The 16,229-nt window shown below is 62.5% G+C and overlaps 4 pseudogenes; all 4 read right to left on the bottom strand.

The window, feature by feature from the left end:
- Window positions 1–2,664: 2,664 nt before the first annotated feature.
- LOC142868317 (uncharacterized) lies at window positions 2,665–2,783 on the bottom strand (annotated as a pseudogene).
- Window positions 2,784–6,604: 3,821 nt separating this feature from the next.
- Window positions 6,605–6,723, bottom strand: LOC142868316 (uncharacterized; annotated as a pseudogene).
- Window positions 6,724–10,546: 3,823 nt separating this feature from the next.
- Window positions 10,547–10,665, bottom strand: LOC142868314 (uncharacterized; annotated as a pseudogene).
- A 3,820-nt stretch (window positions 10,666–14,485) lies between these two features.
- On the bottom strand, window positions 14,486–14,605 carry LOC142868351 (uncharacterized; annotated as a pseudogene).
- Window positions 14,606–16,229: the final 1,624 nt, after the last annotated feature.

The raw sequence follows: 16,229 nt of genomic DNA, 5'->3' as shown, positions 1-16,229 counted from the left end.
ACCAAGGAGAAGCCAGGGAGTTCCCAACGCCCCAGGTGTCCTCAGCCCACGACTGGCTGCTGTGGGAATGCGAAGCCCGGCTCCTTGTCTCAGAGCGGGGCAACCAGGAGGTGTGATGTCCACCCCGGGGTTCCCAGGAGGATCAGACTGAAGCTGGGACTTGGCCTGAAAGTGTCCCCTCGCATGGCCACCCCCTTCCCCTTCCTGCTCCTCTACTCCTGGTGCCCCTCCATCCAGGGGCCAGACCTTAAAGAGTCACCCGCAAGAGAATCCTGGTCCCAAAGGAGCCTTCTGGGGGACCCCTGCTGAGAGAGGTTGTGGGCATGGCCCGCTGGGGCTCTGCCCGACCCAGGGCTGAGAGATGCAACCTCCCAGCTCTGGGTCCCTGCAGGAAGTGTTGGCAAGCACAGGGCCAGTCCTCCAAAGGCCCAGGTGCAGGGAGCCCAGGCCAAGCATCCCGTGGAAGAAGCCACATGCTATGCCACCCCGGGGAACACCACTGCAGGCCACGGCCCTTCCCACCTCCTCCTCCTCCTCCTCCTCCTCCTCCTCCTCCTCCCACCCCGCCCCCGCCCCCACATGGCACAGGGCCCAGAGACACCTCAGACACTTGCTACCCAAAGTGCAAAGGGCATCAGTTGCTCCTCCAAACCCCCCCCCCAGCCCAGCAGACCACGTTGTCCAGCCGGCCCCCGGGCCTCCCTGGGGTGCCCAGCACAAAAGTGCAGACACCCACCGGACCCTCAATCTCAGTTTTCGGATGTTTTTGCCACTCTAAGGACCCGCAGGCCAGCTGGGCCTTCTGGCAGGACAGAGAGCCCCGGAATCCGACGTGGAGAGCTGGGTGTACGTCCCCATGAGGAGGCGGTCCCCACCTCCGCGGCTATCCCCTTGCGGGGAGCGGCAGCCGCGGGGCCTCAGAGAAGACACCAGGCTGGGCCCCCACGGCACAGCGGGAGCACGTCCCCCGCAGGCCACTTAGCGACGGCGGCCAGCCGGCGGACGGTTGGGTTGCACGAGACGCTGCGGCCGCCCTGCTACCGGGTTCCTGGGAGGGCGTCCTGGAACCAGCGTCCACACCAAGCCCTTGGAAGGCCCAGGCGACGGAGGAGCCCCGTCAGGCAGGGGCCGAGGACGGTGACGGCCCGGGCGGGGACGAGCGTGTCAGGCAGGGGCAGAGGACGGTGACAGGTGATAGGCCGGGCGGGAAGGAGTCAGTCAGGCAGGGGCCGTGGAGGAGACGGGCTGGGTAAGGGTTAGGGTTAGTGTCAGGGCACAAGTCACAATCGCAAAGACCTGGAAGCCACCCGAGTGCCCATCGACCCACGAGTGGGTAAATAAAATGTGGCGCGTGGACACCACGGAGTGCTATTCGGCTATGAGGAGCAGCGGTGAGGGGGCACCTCTCGTGGTTCTCCTGGCCAGAGCTGGAACCCGTTCCAGTAAGCCAAGTATCCCAAGAATGGACACACGAGCACCACGTGCTCGCGCTCACCAGCAAATGGGTACGAACCGATGGACACCTAAGTGGACACAGAGGAATCACCTTCTTCGGGTGGGTGTCGGGCGGGTGGGGGGAGGGGATGGGCATACACATCCATTAGGAATGGGGTGGGTACGCACCGACTGGGGGATGGGCGCACTTGAAGCTCTGACCCGAGGGGGGAGGCTGGGAGAGGGCAACGCACCCGACCTTAACATTGGTGCCCCCACAATATGCTGGAACAACATGAGAGGTAAATGAATAAGAACACGGGGGGGGAGGGGGGCACGGGCAACACATGTCACCTTAATACTTGGACTCCCATCATCTGCTTGAAAAGAGAGAGAAAAGAAAATGCAATAATAGAGATAAGAGACACTTTTTAAAAATAATGAATCCGGCCGGGCGCTGTGGCTCACGCCTGTAATCCTAGCTCTTGGGAGGCCGAGGCGGGCGGATTGCTCAAGGTCAGGAGTTCAAAACCAGCCTGAGCAAGAGCGAGACCCCGTCTCTACTATAAATAGAAAGAAATTAATTGGCCAACTGATATATATATAAAAAATTAGCGGGGCATGGTGGCGCATGCCTGCAGTCCCAGCTACCCTGGAGGCTGAGGCAGAAGGATCACTCGAGCCCAGGAGTTTGAAGTTGCTGTGAGCTAGGCTGACGCCACGGCACTCACTCTAGCCTGGGCAACAAACCGAGACTCTGTCTCAAAAAAAAAAAAAAAAAAAATGAATCCGAAGAGAAAAGTAAAAGGAGGCCTGTGGAGCAGGTCTGGGTGTGACTCCGGATCCCCGAACATCAGGTGCCACCACCAAAGATTCCTACGTGTAGCCCATAGAACCCCAAAAGCAACGGGAGGAGTTCTGGTCACATACTCCCTCAAAATGACATCCTGGCCTTCTTCTGGAACTCCCTCCCCTCTCAGACTCTCAAGGTTTCCTCCAGCGTGTCGGCTCCCACAGAGCAGACCTTTGGTCTGAGACCTGACTGTCCAGAAGCCACGCATGCTGCCGCGTGGCGGCGGTGTCACGGCTCGGGACAAGAGGAGGCCCAACGGCGCGGGCTGGGGCGCCAGGCACCGCGGCGGGCGCTGAGGGTGGGGGTCACCCCCACCCCGGGCCGCCCCCGCACTCCCAGAAACGCGACAGAACCAGAGGCAAAAAAAAAAAAGAAGAAGCCTACGGCACCCGGTATTCCCGGGCGGTCTCCCATCCAAGTTCTAACCAGGCCCGACCCTGCTTAGCTTCCGAGACCAGACGGGATCGGGCGCGTTCGGGGTGGTGTGGCCGTGGACGGCGGAGGGCGCCCCTGCCCCGCTCAAGAAGCCGAGCCTCTCTGCGCTTCCCCGCCGCCTCCTCCCGCCCCAGGCCCCGCGCCGGGTCGGGCCTGTTGAGTTCGCCGGCCGGGTCCCGCGGGCTCCGAGGGACGGGGGGTGACAGGCGGGGCGGGCAGGGAGCGGCGGGCCGGGGTTGGGGGCTGTCTCTGTACACACACACACTCACACTCACACTCACTCACTCACTCACACTCACACAAGATGCGCCTCCACGGCTGGACCCGCCCAGGTGGAGACCTTCAAGCCCCCCTCCTCTCCTCGCCTGGCCTCCTTCACCTCCCCGCCCCCCACCCCCAGCGCGCCGGGGCCGCAGACTGCGCACGGGCGGGAGGGGCGGGGCGCTCGCCCTTTGACCCCAGCCAGGGGCGGCCCTCCCCCACAACCCCTTTCAGCTGCGCCCCCCACCCTGTGGCCCGGCGGCCGCCTATTCCCCCGGGCCAGGGCTGGGGCACAGCGCACGGGGGAGGGGAGCCAGTGTATGGGGCGTCTCTCTCTCTCGGGATGTGTCCCATGGGTGGGGTGGGGTGGCGTGGTTTGTGGGGCGCTGAAGAAATCAGTCCCCTCCATCTCCTCCCTCTGGAAAACACCCAAGCCCTTGGAGAACTGCCCGCACCGCTACCGTGGGGGCCGGGACCCTCCTCTGTGTCCTCCTGTGGCCCAGTCCAAGGGGCCTGGGCCTGGCCGGGGCTGCACTGGACCCCAACCACCCTGGCGTGTGGACTCGCTAAAAATCGGCCATTAGATATTGGATTCCAGCGTCATTGAGGTCATTTCACTAATGAGTGCACCGCAAAGAGTTTCCTAATCCATCTGTGAGGGTGGCAACCGAAAGAGAATTTTAGAGCTGACAGAATAGGCGAGGAAAGGCATAGGAGATTTCCACACCCAGTAAGGAAGCCTTTCCCGAAGTGGAAGAAAGAAAGGAGCAAACAGAGACACCGGTAGCCCGCCCGGATCAGAGTCTGCCCCTGAGAGAAAGTACCCTGACCAGGTTCACCAGTGGGTGGGTCGCGAGCTAGCGGCACTCAGAAGAGCGAGGCCCGCAGTCTGTGCAGAAGACACCTGCACTCGGGTGTGTGTGGCGGCACAATTCACAAGCAGCTCCAGATGTTAAACCAAGGAGAAGCCAGGGAGTTCCCAACGCCCCAGGTGTCCTCAGCCCACGACTGGCTGCTGTGGGAATGCGAAGCCCGGCTCCTTGTCTCAGAGCGGGGCAACCAGGAGGTGTGATGTCCACCCCGGGGTTCCCAGGAGGATCAGACTGAAGCTGGGACTTGGCCTGAAAGTGTCCCCTCGCATGGCCACCCCCTTCCCCTTCCTGCTCCTCTACTCCTGGTGCCCCTCCATCCAGGGGCCAGACCTTAAAGAGTCACCCGCAAGAGAATCCTGGTCCCAAAGGAGCCTTCTGGGGGACCCCTGCTGAGAGAGGTTGTGGGCATGGCCCGCTGGGGCTCTGCCCGACCCAGGGCTGAGAGATGCAACCTCCCAGCTCTGGGTCCCTGCAGGAAGTGTTGGCAAGCACAGGGCCAGTCCTCCAAAGGCCCAGGTGCAGGGAGCCCAGGCCAAGCATCCCGTGGAAGAAGCCACATGCTATGCCACCCCGGGGAACACCACTGCAGGCCACGGCCCTTCCCACCTCCTCCTCCTCCTCCTCCTCCTCCTCCTCCTCCTCCCACCCCGCCCCCGCCCCCACATGGCACAGGGCCCAGAGACACCTCAGACACTTGCTACCCAAAGTGCAAAGGGCATCAGTTGCTCCTCCAAACCCCCCCCCCAGCCCAGCAGACCACGTTGTCCAGCCAGCCCCCGGGCCTCCCTGGGGTGCCCAGCACAAAAGTGCAGACACCCACCGGACCCTCAATCTCAGTTTTCGGATGTTTTTGCCACTCTAAGGACCCGCAGGCCAGCTGGGCCTTCTGGCAGGACAGAGAGCCCCGGAATCCGACGTGGAGAGCTGGGTGTACGTCCCCATGAGGAGGCGGTCCCCACCTCCGCGGCTATCCCCTTGCGGGGAGCGGCAGCCGCGGGGCCTCAGAGAAGACACCAGGCTGGGCCCCCACGGCACAGCGGGAGCACGTCCCCCGCAGGCCACTTAGCGACGGCGGCCAGCCGGCGGACGGTTGGGTTGCACGAGACGCTGCGGCCGCCCTGCTACCGGGTTCCTGGGAGGGCGTCCTGGAACCAGCGTCCACACCAAGCCCTTGGAAGGCCCAGGCGACGGAGGAGCCCCGTCAGGCAGGGGCCGAGGACGGTGACGGCCCGGGCGGGGACGAGCGTGTCAGGCAGGGGCAGAGGACGGTGACAGGTGATAGGCCGGGCGGGAAGGAGTCAGTCAGGCAGGGGCCGTGGAGGAGACGGGCTGGGTAAGGGTTAGGGTTAGTGTCAGGGCACAAGTCACAATCGCAAAGACCTGGAAGCCACCCGAGTGCCCATCGACCCACGAGTGGGTAAATAAAATGTGGCGCGTGGACACCACGGAGTGCTATTCGGCTATGAGGAGCAGCGGTGAGGGGGCACCTCTCGTGGTTCTCCTGGCCAGAGCTGGAACCCGTTCCAGTAAGCCAAGTATCCCAAGAATGGACACACGAGCACCACGTGCTCGCGCTCACCAGCAAATGGGTACGAACCGATGGACACCTAAGTGGACACAGAGGAATCACCTTCTTCGGGTGGGTGTCGGGCGGGTGGGGGGAGGGGATGGGCATACACATCCATTAGGAATGGGGTGGGTACGCACCGACTGGGGGATGGGCGCACTTGAAGCTCTGACCCGAGGGGGGAGGCTGGGAGAGGGCAACGCACCCGACCTTAACATTGGTGCCCCCACAATATGCTGGAACAACATGAGAGGTAAATGAATAAGAACACGGGGGGGGAGGGGGGCACGGGCAACACATGTCACCTTAATACTTGGACTCCCATCATCTGCTTGAAAAGAGAGAGAAAAGAAAATGCAATAATAGAGATAAGAGACACTTTTTAAAAATAATGAATCCGGCCGGGCGCTGTGGCTCACGCCTGTAATCCTAGCTCTTGGGAGGCCGAGGCGGGCGGATTGCTCAAGGTCAGGAGTTCAAAACCAGCCTGAGCAAGAGCGAGACCCCGTCTCTACTATAAATAGAAAGAAATTAATTGGCCAACTGATATATATATAAAAAATTAGCGGGGCATGGTGGCGCATGCCTGCAGTCCCAGCTACCCTGGAGGCTGAGGCAGAAGGATCACTCGAGCCCAGGAGTTTGAAGTTGCTGTGAGCTAGGCTGACGCCACGGCACTCACTCTAGCCTGGGCAACAAACCGAGACTCTGTCTCAAAAAAAAAAAAAAAAAAAAATGAATCCGAAGAGAAAAGTAAAAGGAGGCCTGTGGAGCAGGTCTGGGTGTGACTCCGGATCCCCGAACATCAGGTGCCACCACCAAAGATTCCTACGTGTAGCCCATAGAACCCCAAAAGCAACGGGAGGAGTTCTGGTCACATACTCCCTCAAAATGACATCCTGGCCTTCTTCTGGAACTCCCTCCCCTCTCAGACTCTCAAGGTTTCCTCCAGCGTGTCGGCTCCCACAGAGCAGACCTTTGGTCTGAGACCTGACTGTCCAGAAGCCACGCATGCTGCCGCGTGGCGGCGGTGTCACGGCTCGGGACAAGAGGAGGCCCAACGGCGCGGGCTGGGGCGCCAGGCACCGCGGCGGGCGCTGAGGGTGGGGGTCACCCCCACCCCGGGCCGCCCCCGCACTCCCAGAAACGCGACAGAACCAGAGGCAAAAAAAAAAAAGAAGAAGCCTACGGCACCCGGTATTCCCGGGCGGTCTCCCATCCAAGTTCTAACCAGGCCCGACCCTGCTTAGCTTCCGAGACCAGACGGGATCGGGCGCGTTCGGGGTGGTGTGGCCGTGGACGGCGGAGGGCGCCCCTGCCCCGCTCAAGAAGCCGAGCCTCTCTGCGCTTCCCCGCCGCCTCCTCCCGCCCCAGGCCCCGCGCCGGGTCGGGCCTGTTGAGTTCGCCGGCCGGGTCCCGCGGGCTCCGAGGGACGGGGGGTGACAGGCGGGGCGGGCAGGGAGCGGCGGGCCGGGGTTGGGGGCTGTCTCTGTACACACACACACTCACACTCACACTCACTCACTCACTCACACTCACACAAGATGCGCCTCCACGGCTGGACCCGCCCAGGTGGAGACCTTCAAGCCCCCCTCCTCTCCTCGCCTGGCCTCCTTCACCTCCCCGCCCCCCACCCCCAGCGCGCCGGGGCCGCAGACTGCGCACGGGCGGGAGGGGCGGGGCGCTCGCCCTTTGACCCCAGCCAGGGGCGGCCCTCCCCCACAACCCCTTTCAGCTGCGCCCCCCACCCTGTGGCCCGGCGGCCGCCTATTCCCCCGGGCCAGGGCTGGGGCACAGCGCACGGGGGAGGGGAGCCAGTGTATGGGGCGTCTCTCTCTCTCGGGATGTGTCCCATGGGTGGGGTGGGGTGGCGTGGTTTGTGGGGCGCTGAAGAAATCAGTCCCCTCCATCTCCTCCCTCTGGAAAACACCCAAGCCCTTGGAGAACTGCCCGCACCGCTACCGTGGGGGCCGGGACCCTCCTCTGTGTCCTCCTGTGGCCCAGTCCAAGGGGCCTGGGCCTGGCCGGGGCTGCACTGGACCCCAACCACCCTGGCGTGTGGACTCGCTAAAAATCGGCCATTAGATATTGGATTCCAGCGTCATTGAGGTCATTTCACTAATGAGTGCACCGCAAAGAGTTTCCTAATCCATCTGTGAGGGTGGCAACCGAAAGAGAATTTTAGAGCTGACAGAATAGGCGAGGAAAGGCATAGGAGATTTCCACACCCAGTAAGGAAGCCTTTCCCGAAGTGGAAGAAAGAAAGGAGCAAACAGAGACACCGGTAGCCCGCCCGGATCAGAGTCTGCCCCTGAGAGAAAGTACCCTGACCAGGTTCACCAGTGGGTGGGTCGCGAGCTAGCGGCACTCAGAAGAGCGAGGCCCGCAGTCTGTGCAGAAGACACCTGCACTCGGGTGTGTGTGGCGGCACAATTCACAAGCAGCTCCAGATGTTAAACCAAGGAGAAGCCAGGGAGTTCCCAACGCCCCAGGTGTCCTCAGCCCACGACTGGCTGCTGTGGGAATGCGAAGCCCGGCTCCTTGTCTCAGAGCGGGGCAACCAGGAGGTGTGATGTCCACCCCGGGGTTCCCAGGAGGATCAGACTGAAGCTGGGACTTGGCCTGAAAGTGTCCCCTCGCATGGCCACCCCCTTCCCCTTCCTGCTCCTCTACTCCTGGTGCCCCTCCATCCAGGGGCCAGACCTTAAAGAGTCACCCGCAAGAGAATCCTGGTCCCAAAGGAGCCTTCTGGGGGACCCCTGCTGAGAGAGGTTGTGGGCATGGCCCGCTGGGGCTCTGCCCGACCCAGGGCTGAGAGATGCAACCTCCCAGCTCTGGGTCCCTGCAGGAAGTGTTGGCAAGCACAGGGCCAGTCCTCCAAAGGCCCAGGTGCAGGGAGCCCAGGCCAAGCATCCCGTGGAAGAAGCCACATGCTATGCCACCCCGGGGAACACCACTGCAGGCCACGGCCCTTCCCACCTCCTCCTCCTCCTCCTCCTCCTCCTCCTCCTCCTCCCACCCCGCCCCCGCCCCCACATGGCACAGGGCCCAGAGACACCTCAGACACTTGCTACCCAAAGTGCAAAGGGCATCAGTTGCTCCTCCAAACCCCCCCCCCAGCCCAGCAGACCACGTTGTCCAGCCAGCCCCCGGGCCTCCCTGGGGTGCCCAGCACAAAAGTGCAGACACCCACCGGACCCTCAATCTCAGTTTTCGGATGTTTTTGCCACTCTAAGGACCCGCAGGCCAGCTGGGCCTTCTGGCAGGACAGAGAGCCCCGGAATCCGACGTGGAGAGCTGGGTGTACGTCCCCATGAGGAGGCGGTCCCCACCTCCGCGGCTATCCCCTTGCGGGGAGCGGCAGCCGCGGGGCCTCAGAGAAGACACCAGGCTGGGCCCCCACGGCACAGCGGGAGCACGTCCCCCGCAGGCCACTTAGCGAAGGCGGCCAGCCGGCGGACGGTTGGGTTGCACGAGACGCTGCGGCCGCCCTGCTACCGGGTTCCTGGGAGGGCGTCCTGGAACCAGCGTCCACACCAAGCCCTTGGAAGGCCCAGGCGACGGAGGAGCCCCGTCAGGCAGGGGCCGAGGACGGTGACGGCCCGGGCGGGGACGAGCGTGTCAGGCAGGGGCAGAGGACGGTGACAGGTGATAGGCCGGGCGGGAAGGAGTCAGTCAGGCAGGGGCCGTGGAGGAGACGGGCTGGGTAAGGGTTAGGGTTAGTGTCAGGGCACAAGTCACAATCGCAAAGACCTGGAAGCCACCCGAGTGCCCATCGACCCACGAGTGGGTAAATAAAATGTGGCGCGTGGACACCACGGAGTGCTATTCGGCTATGAGGAGCAGCGGTGAGGGGGCACCTCTCGTGGTTCTCCTGGCCAGAGCTGGAACCCGTTCCAGTAAGCCAAGTATCCCAAGAATGGACACACGAGCACCACGTGCTCGCGCTCACCAGCAAATGGGTACGAACCGATGGACACCTAAGTGGACACAGAGGAATCACCTTCTTCGGGTGGGTGTCGGGCGGGTGGGGGGAGGGGATGGGCATACACATCCATTAGGAATGGGGTGGGTACGCACCGACTGGGGGATGGGCGCACTTGAAGCTCTGACCCGAGGGGGGAGGCTGGGAGAGGGCAACGCACCCGACCTTAACATTGGTGCCCCCACAATATGCTGGAACAACATGAGAGGTAAATGAATAAGAACACGGGGGGGGGAGGGGGGCACGGGCAACACATGTCACCTTAATACTTGGACTCCCATCATCTGCTTGAAAAGAGAGAGAAAAGAAAATGCAATAATAGAGATAAGAGACACTTTTTAAAAATAATGAATCCGGCCGGGCGCTGTGGCTCACGCCTGTAATCCTAGCTCTTGGGAGGCCGAGGCGGGCGGATTGCTCAAGGTCAGGAGTTCAAAACCAGCCTGAGCAAGAGCGAGACCCCGTCTCTACTATAAATAGAAAGAAATTAATTGGCCAACTGATATATATATAAAAAATTAGCGGGGCATGGTGGCGCATGCCTGCAGTCCCAGCTACCCTGGAGGCTGAGGCAGAAGGATCACTCGAGCCCAGGAGTTTGAAGTTGCTGTGAGCTAGGCTGACGCCACGGCACTCACTCTAGCCTGGGCAACAAACCGAGACTCTGTCTCAAAAAAAAAAAAAAAAAAAAAATGAATCCGAAGAGAAAAGTAAAAGGAGGCCTGTGGAGCAGGTCTGGGTGTGACTCCGGATCCCCGAACATCAGGTGCCACCACCAAAGATTCCTACGTGTAGCCCATAGAACCCCAAAAGCAACGGGAGGAGTTCTGGTCACATACTCCCTCAAAATGACATCCTGGCCTTCTTCTGGAACTCCCTCCCCTCTCAGACTCTCAAGGTTTCCTCCAGCGTGTCGGCTCCCACAGAGCAGACCTTTGGTCTGAGACCTGACTGTCCAGAAGCCACGCATGCTGCCGCGTGGCGGCGGTGTCACGGCTCGGGACAAGAGGAGGCCCAACGGCGCGGGCTGGGGCGCCAGGCACCGCGGCGGGCGCTGAGGGTGGGGGTCACCCCCACCCCGGGCCGCCCCCGCACTCCCAGAAACGCGACAGAACCAGAGGCAAAAAAAAAAAAGAAGAAGCCTACGGCACCCGGTATTCCCGGGCGGTCTCCCATCCAAGTTCTAACCAGGCCCGACCCTGCTTAGCTTCCGAGACCAGACGGGATCGGGCGCGTTCGGGGTGGTGTGGCCGTGGACGGCGGAGGGCGCCCCTGCCCCGCTCAAGAAGCCGAGCCTCTCTGCGCTTCCCCGCCGCCTCCTCCCGCCCCAGGCCCCGCGCCGGGTCGGGCCTGTTGAGTTCGCCGGCCGGGTCCCGCGGGCTCCGAGGGACGGGGGGTGACAGGCGGGGCGGGCAGGGAGCGGCGGGCCGGGGTTGGGGGCTGTCTCTGTACACACACACACTCACACTCACACTCACTCACTCACTCACACTCACACAAGATGCGCCTCCACGGCTGGACCCGCCAAGGTGGAGACCTTCAAGCCCCCCTCCTCTCCTCGCCTGGCCTCCTTCACCTCCCCGCCCCCCACCCCCAGCGCGCCGGGGCCGCAGACTGCGCACGGGCGGGAGGGGCGGGGCGCTCGCCCTTTGACCCCAGCCAGGGGCGGCCCTCCCCCACAACCCCTTTCAGCTGCGCCCCCCACCCTGTGGCCCGGCGGCCGCCTATTCCCCCGGGCCAGGGCTGGGGCACAGCGCACGGGGGAGGGGAGCCAGTGTATGGGGCGTCTCTCTCTCTCGGGATGTGTCCCATGGGTGGGGTGGGGTGGCGTGGTTTGTGGGGCGCTGAAGAAATCAGTCCCCTCCATCTCCTCCCTCTGGAAAACACCCAAGCCCTTGGAGAACTGCCCGCACCGCTACCGTGGGGGCCGGGACCCTCCTCTGTGTCCTCCTGTGGCCCAGTCCAAGGGGCCTGGGCCTGGCCGGGGCTGCACTGGACCCCAACCACCCTGGCGTGTGGACTCGCTAAAAATCGGCCATTAGATATTGGATTCCAGCGTCATTGAGGTCATTTCACTAATGAGTGCACCGCAAAGAGTTTCCTAATCCATCTGTGAGGGTGGCAACCGAAAGAGAATTTTAGAGCTGACAGAATAGGCGAGGAAAGGCATAGGAGATTTCCACACCCAGTAAGGAAGCCTTTCCCGAAGTGGAAGAAAGAAAGGAGCAAACAGAGACACCGGTAGCCCGCCCGGATCAGAGTCTGCCCCTGAGAGAAAGTACCCTGACCAGGTTCACCAGTGGGTGGGTCGCGAGCTAGCGGCACTCAGAAGAGCGAGGCCCGCAGTCTGTGCAGAAGACACCTGCACTCGGGTGTGTGTGGCGGCACAATTCACAAGCAGCTCCAGATGTTAAACCAAGGAGAAGCCAGGGAGTTCCCAACGCCCCAGGTGTCCTCAGCCCACGACTGGCTGCTGTGGGAATGCGAAGCCCGGCTCCTTGTCTCAGAGCGGGGCAACCAGGAGGTGTGATGTCCACCCCGGGGTTCCCAGGAGGATCAGACTGAAGCTGGGACTTGGCCTGAAAGTGTCCCCTCGCATGGCCACCCCCTTCCCCTTCCTGCTCCTCTACTCCTGGTGCCCCTCCATCCAGGGGCCAGACCTTAAAGAGTCACCCGCAAGAGAATCCTGGTCCCAAAGGAGCCTTCTGGGGGACCCCTGCTGAGAGAGGTTGTGGGCATGGCCCGCTGGGGCTCTGCCCGACCCAGGGCTGAGAGATGCAACCTCCCAGCTCTGGGTCCCTGCAGGAAGTGTTGGCAAGCACAGGGCCAGTCCTCCAAAGGCCCAGGTGCAGGGAGCCCAGGCCAAGCAGCCTGTGGAAGAAGCCACATGCTGTGCCACCCCGGGGAACACCACTGCAGGCCACGGCCCTTCCCACCTCCTCCTCCTCCTCCTCCTCCTCCTCCTCCTCCTCCCACCCCGCCCCCGCCCCCACATGGCACAGGGCCCAGAGACACCTCAGACACTTGCTACCCAAAGTGCAAAGGGCATCAGTTGCTCCTCCAAACCCCCCCCCCAGCCCAGCAGACCACGTTGTCCAGCCAGCCCCCGGGCCTCCCTGGGGTGCCCAGCACAAAAGTGCAGACACCCACCGGACCCTCAATCTCAGTTTTCGGATGTTTTTGCCACTCTAAGGACCCGCAGGCCAGCTGGGCCTTCTGGCAGGACAGAGAGCCCCGGAATCCGACGTGGAGAGCTGGGTATACGTCCCCATGAGGAGGCGGTCCCCACCTCCGCGGCTATCCCCTTGCGGGGAGCGGCAGCCGCGGGGCCTCAGAGAAGACACCAGGCTGGGCCCCCACGGCACAGCGGGAGCACGTCCCCCGCAGGCCACTTAGCGACGGCGGCCAGCCGGCGGACGGTTGGGTTGCACGAGACGCTGCGGCCGCCCTGCTACCGGGTTCCTGGGAGGGCGTCCTGGAACCAGCGTCCACACCAAGCCCTTGGAAGGCCCAGGCGACGGAGGAGCCCCGTCAGGCAGGGGCCGAGGACGGTGACGGCCCGGGCGGGGACGAGCGTGTCAGGCAGGGGCAGAGGACGGTGACAGGTGATAGGCCGGGCGGGAAGGAGTCAGTCAGGCAGGGGCCGTGGAGGAGACGGGCTGGGTAAGGGTTAGGGTTAGTGTCAGGGCACAAGTCACAATCGCAAAGACCTGGAAGCCACCCGAGTGCCCATCGACCCACGAGTGGGTAAATAAAATGTGGCGCGTGGACACCACGGAGTGCTATTCGGCTATGAGGAGCAGCGGTGAGGGGGCACCTCTCGTGGTTCTCCTGGCCAGAGCTGGAACCCGTTCCAGTAAGCCAAGTATCCCAAGAATGGACACACGAGCACCACGTGCTCGCGCTCACCAGCAAATGGGTACGAACCGATGGACACCTAAGTGGACACAGAGGAATCACCTTCTTCGGGTGGGTGTCGGGCGGGTGGGGGGAGGGGATGGGCATACACATCCATTAGGAATGGGGTGGGTACGCACCGACTGGGGGATGGGCGCACTTGAAGCTCTGACCCGAGGGGGGAGGCTGGGAGAGGGCAACGCACCCGACCTTAACATTGGTGCCCCCACAATATGCTGGAACAACATGAGAGGTAAATGAATAAGAACACGGGGGGGGGAGGGGGGCACGGGCAACACATGTCACCTTAATACTTGGACTCCCATCATCTGCTTGAAAAGAGAGAGAAAAGAAAATGCAATAATAGAGATAAGAGACACTTTTTAAAAATAATGAATCCGGCCGGGCGCTGTGGCTCACGCCTGTAATCCTAGCTCTTGGGAGGCCGAGGCGGGCGGATTGCTCAAGGTCAGGAGTTCAAAACCAGCCTGAGCAAGAGCGAGACCCCGTCTCTACTATAAATAGAAAGAAATTAATTGGCCAACTGATATATATATAAAAAATTAGCGGGGCATGGTGGCGCATGCCTGCAGTCCCAGCTACCCTGGAGGCTGAGGCAGAAGGATCACTCGAGCCCAGGAGTTTGAAGTTGCTGTGAGCTAGGCTGACGCCACGGCACTCACTCTAGCCTGGGCAACAAACCGAGACTCTGTCTCAAAAAAAAAAAAAAAAAAATGAATCCGAAGAGAAAAGTAAAAGGAGGCCTGTGGAGCAGGTCTGGGTGTGACTCCGGATCCCCGAACATCAGGTGCCACCACCAAAGATTCCTACGTGTAGCCCATAGAACCCCAAAAGCAACGGGAGGAGTTCTGGTCACATACTCCCTCAAAATGACATCCTGGCCTTCTTCTGGAACTCCCTCCCCTCTCAGACTCTCAAGGTTTCCTCCAGCGTGTCGGCTCCCACAGAGCAGACCTTTGGTCTGAGACCTGACTGTCCAGAAGCCACGCATGCTGCCGCGTGGCGGCGGTGTCACGGCTCGGGACAAGAGGAGGCCCAACGGTGCGGGCTGGGGCGCCAGGCACCGCGGCGGGCGCTGAGGGTGGGGGTCACCCCCACCCCGGGCCGCCCCCGCACTCCCAGAAACGCGACAGAACCAGAGGCAAAAAAAGAAAAGAAGAAGCCTACGGCACCCGGTATACACCGGGCGGTCTCCCATCCAAGTTCTAACCAGGCCCGACCCTGCTTAGCTTCCGAGACCAGACGGGATCGGGCGCGTTCGGGGTGGTGTGGCCGTGGACGGCGGAGGGCGCCCCTGCCCCGCTCAAGAAGCCGAGCCTCTCTGCGCTTCCCCGCCGCCTCCTCCCGCCCCAGGCCCCGCGCCGGGTCGGGCCTGTTGAGTTCGCCGGCCGGGTCCCGCGGGCTCCGAGGGACGGGGGGTGACAGGCGGGGCGGGCAGGGAGCGGCGGGCCGGGGTTGGGGGCTGTCTCTGTACACACACACACTCACACTCACACTCACTCACTCACTCACACTCACACAAGATGCGCCTCCACGGCTGGACCCGCCAAGGTGGAGACCTTCAAGCCCCCCTCCTCTCCTCGCCTGGCCTCCTTCACCTCCCCGCCCCCCACCCCCAGCGCGCCGGGGCCGCAGACTGCGCACGGGCGGGAGGGGCGGGGCGCTCGCCCTTTGACCCCAGCCAGGGGCGGCCCTCCCCCACAACCCCTTTCAGCTGCGCCCCCCACCCTGTGGCCCGGCGGCCGCCTATTCCCCCGGGCCAGGGCTGGGGCACAGCGCACGGGGGAGGGGAGCCAGTGTATGGGGCGTCTCTCTCTCTCGGGATGTGTCCCATGGGTGGGGTGGTGTGGTTTGTGGGGCGCGGAAGAAATCAGTCCCCTCCATCTCCTCCCTCTGGAAAACACCCAAGCCCTTGGAGAACTGCCCGCACCGCTACCGTGGGGGCCGGGACCCTCCTCTGTGTCCTCCTGTGGCCCAGTCCAAGGGGCCTGGGCCTGGCCGGGGCTGCACTGGACCCCAACCACCCTGGCGTGTGGACTCGCTAAAAATCGGCCATTAGATATTGGATTCCAGCGTCATTGAGGTCATTTCACTAATGAGTGCACCGCAAAGAGTTTCCTAATCCATCTGTGAGGGTGGCAACCGAAAGAGAATTTTAGAGCTGACAGAATAGGCGAGGAAAGGCATAGGAGATTTCCACACCCAGTAAGGAAGCCTTTCCCGAAGTGGAAGAAAGAAAGGAGCAAACAGAGACACCGGTAGCCCGCCCGGATCAGAGTCTGCCCCTGAGAGAAAGTACCCTGACCAGGTTCACCCGTGGGTGGGTCGCGAGCTAGCGGCACTCAGAAGAGCGAGGCCCGCAGTCTGTGCAGAAGACACCTGCACTCGGGTGTGTGTGGCGGCACAATTCACAAGCAGCTCCAGATGTTAAACCAAGGAGAAGCCAGGGAGTTCCCAACGCCCCAGGTGTCCTCAGCCCACGACTGGCTGCTGTGGGAATGCGAAGCCCGGCTCCTTGTCTCAGAGCGGGGCAACCAGGAGGTGTGATGTCCACCCCGGGGTTCCCAGGAGGATCAGACTGAAGCTGGGACTTGGCCTGAAAGTGTCCCCTCGCATGGCCACCCCCTTCCCCTTCCTGCTCCTCTACTCCTGGTGCCCCTCCATCCAGGGGCCAGACCTTAAAGAGTCACCCGCAAGAGAATCCTGGTCCCAAAGGAGCCTTCTGGGGGACCCCTGCTGAGAGAGGTTGTGGGCATGGCCCGCTGGGGCTCTGCCCGACCCAGGGCTGAGAGATGCAACCTCCCAGCTCTGGGTCCCTGCAGGAAGTGTTGGCAAGCACAGGGCCAGTCCTCCAAAGGCCCAGGTGCAGGGAGCCCAGGCCAAGCAGCCTGTGGAAGAAGCCAC

The sequence above is a fragment of the Microcebus murinus genome, unplaced genomic scaffold (genome assembly GCF_040939455.1).
Source record: "Microcebus murinus isolate Inina unplaced genomic scaffold, M.murinus_Inina_mat1.0 scaf029_hap2_Mmur4.0, whole genome shotgun sequence".
NCBI lineage: Eukaryota > Metazoa > Chordata > Mammalia > Primates > Cheirogaleidae > Microcebus > Microcebus murinus.
The sequence above is the reverse complement of the archived record's forward strand: the minus strand, read 5'-3'. Positions and strand labels throughout refer to the sequence as shown.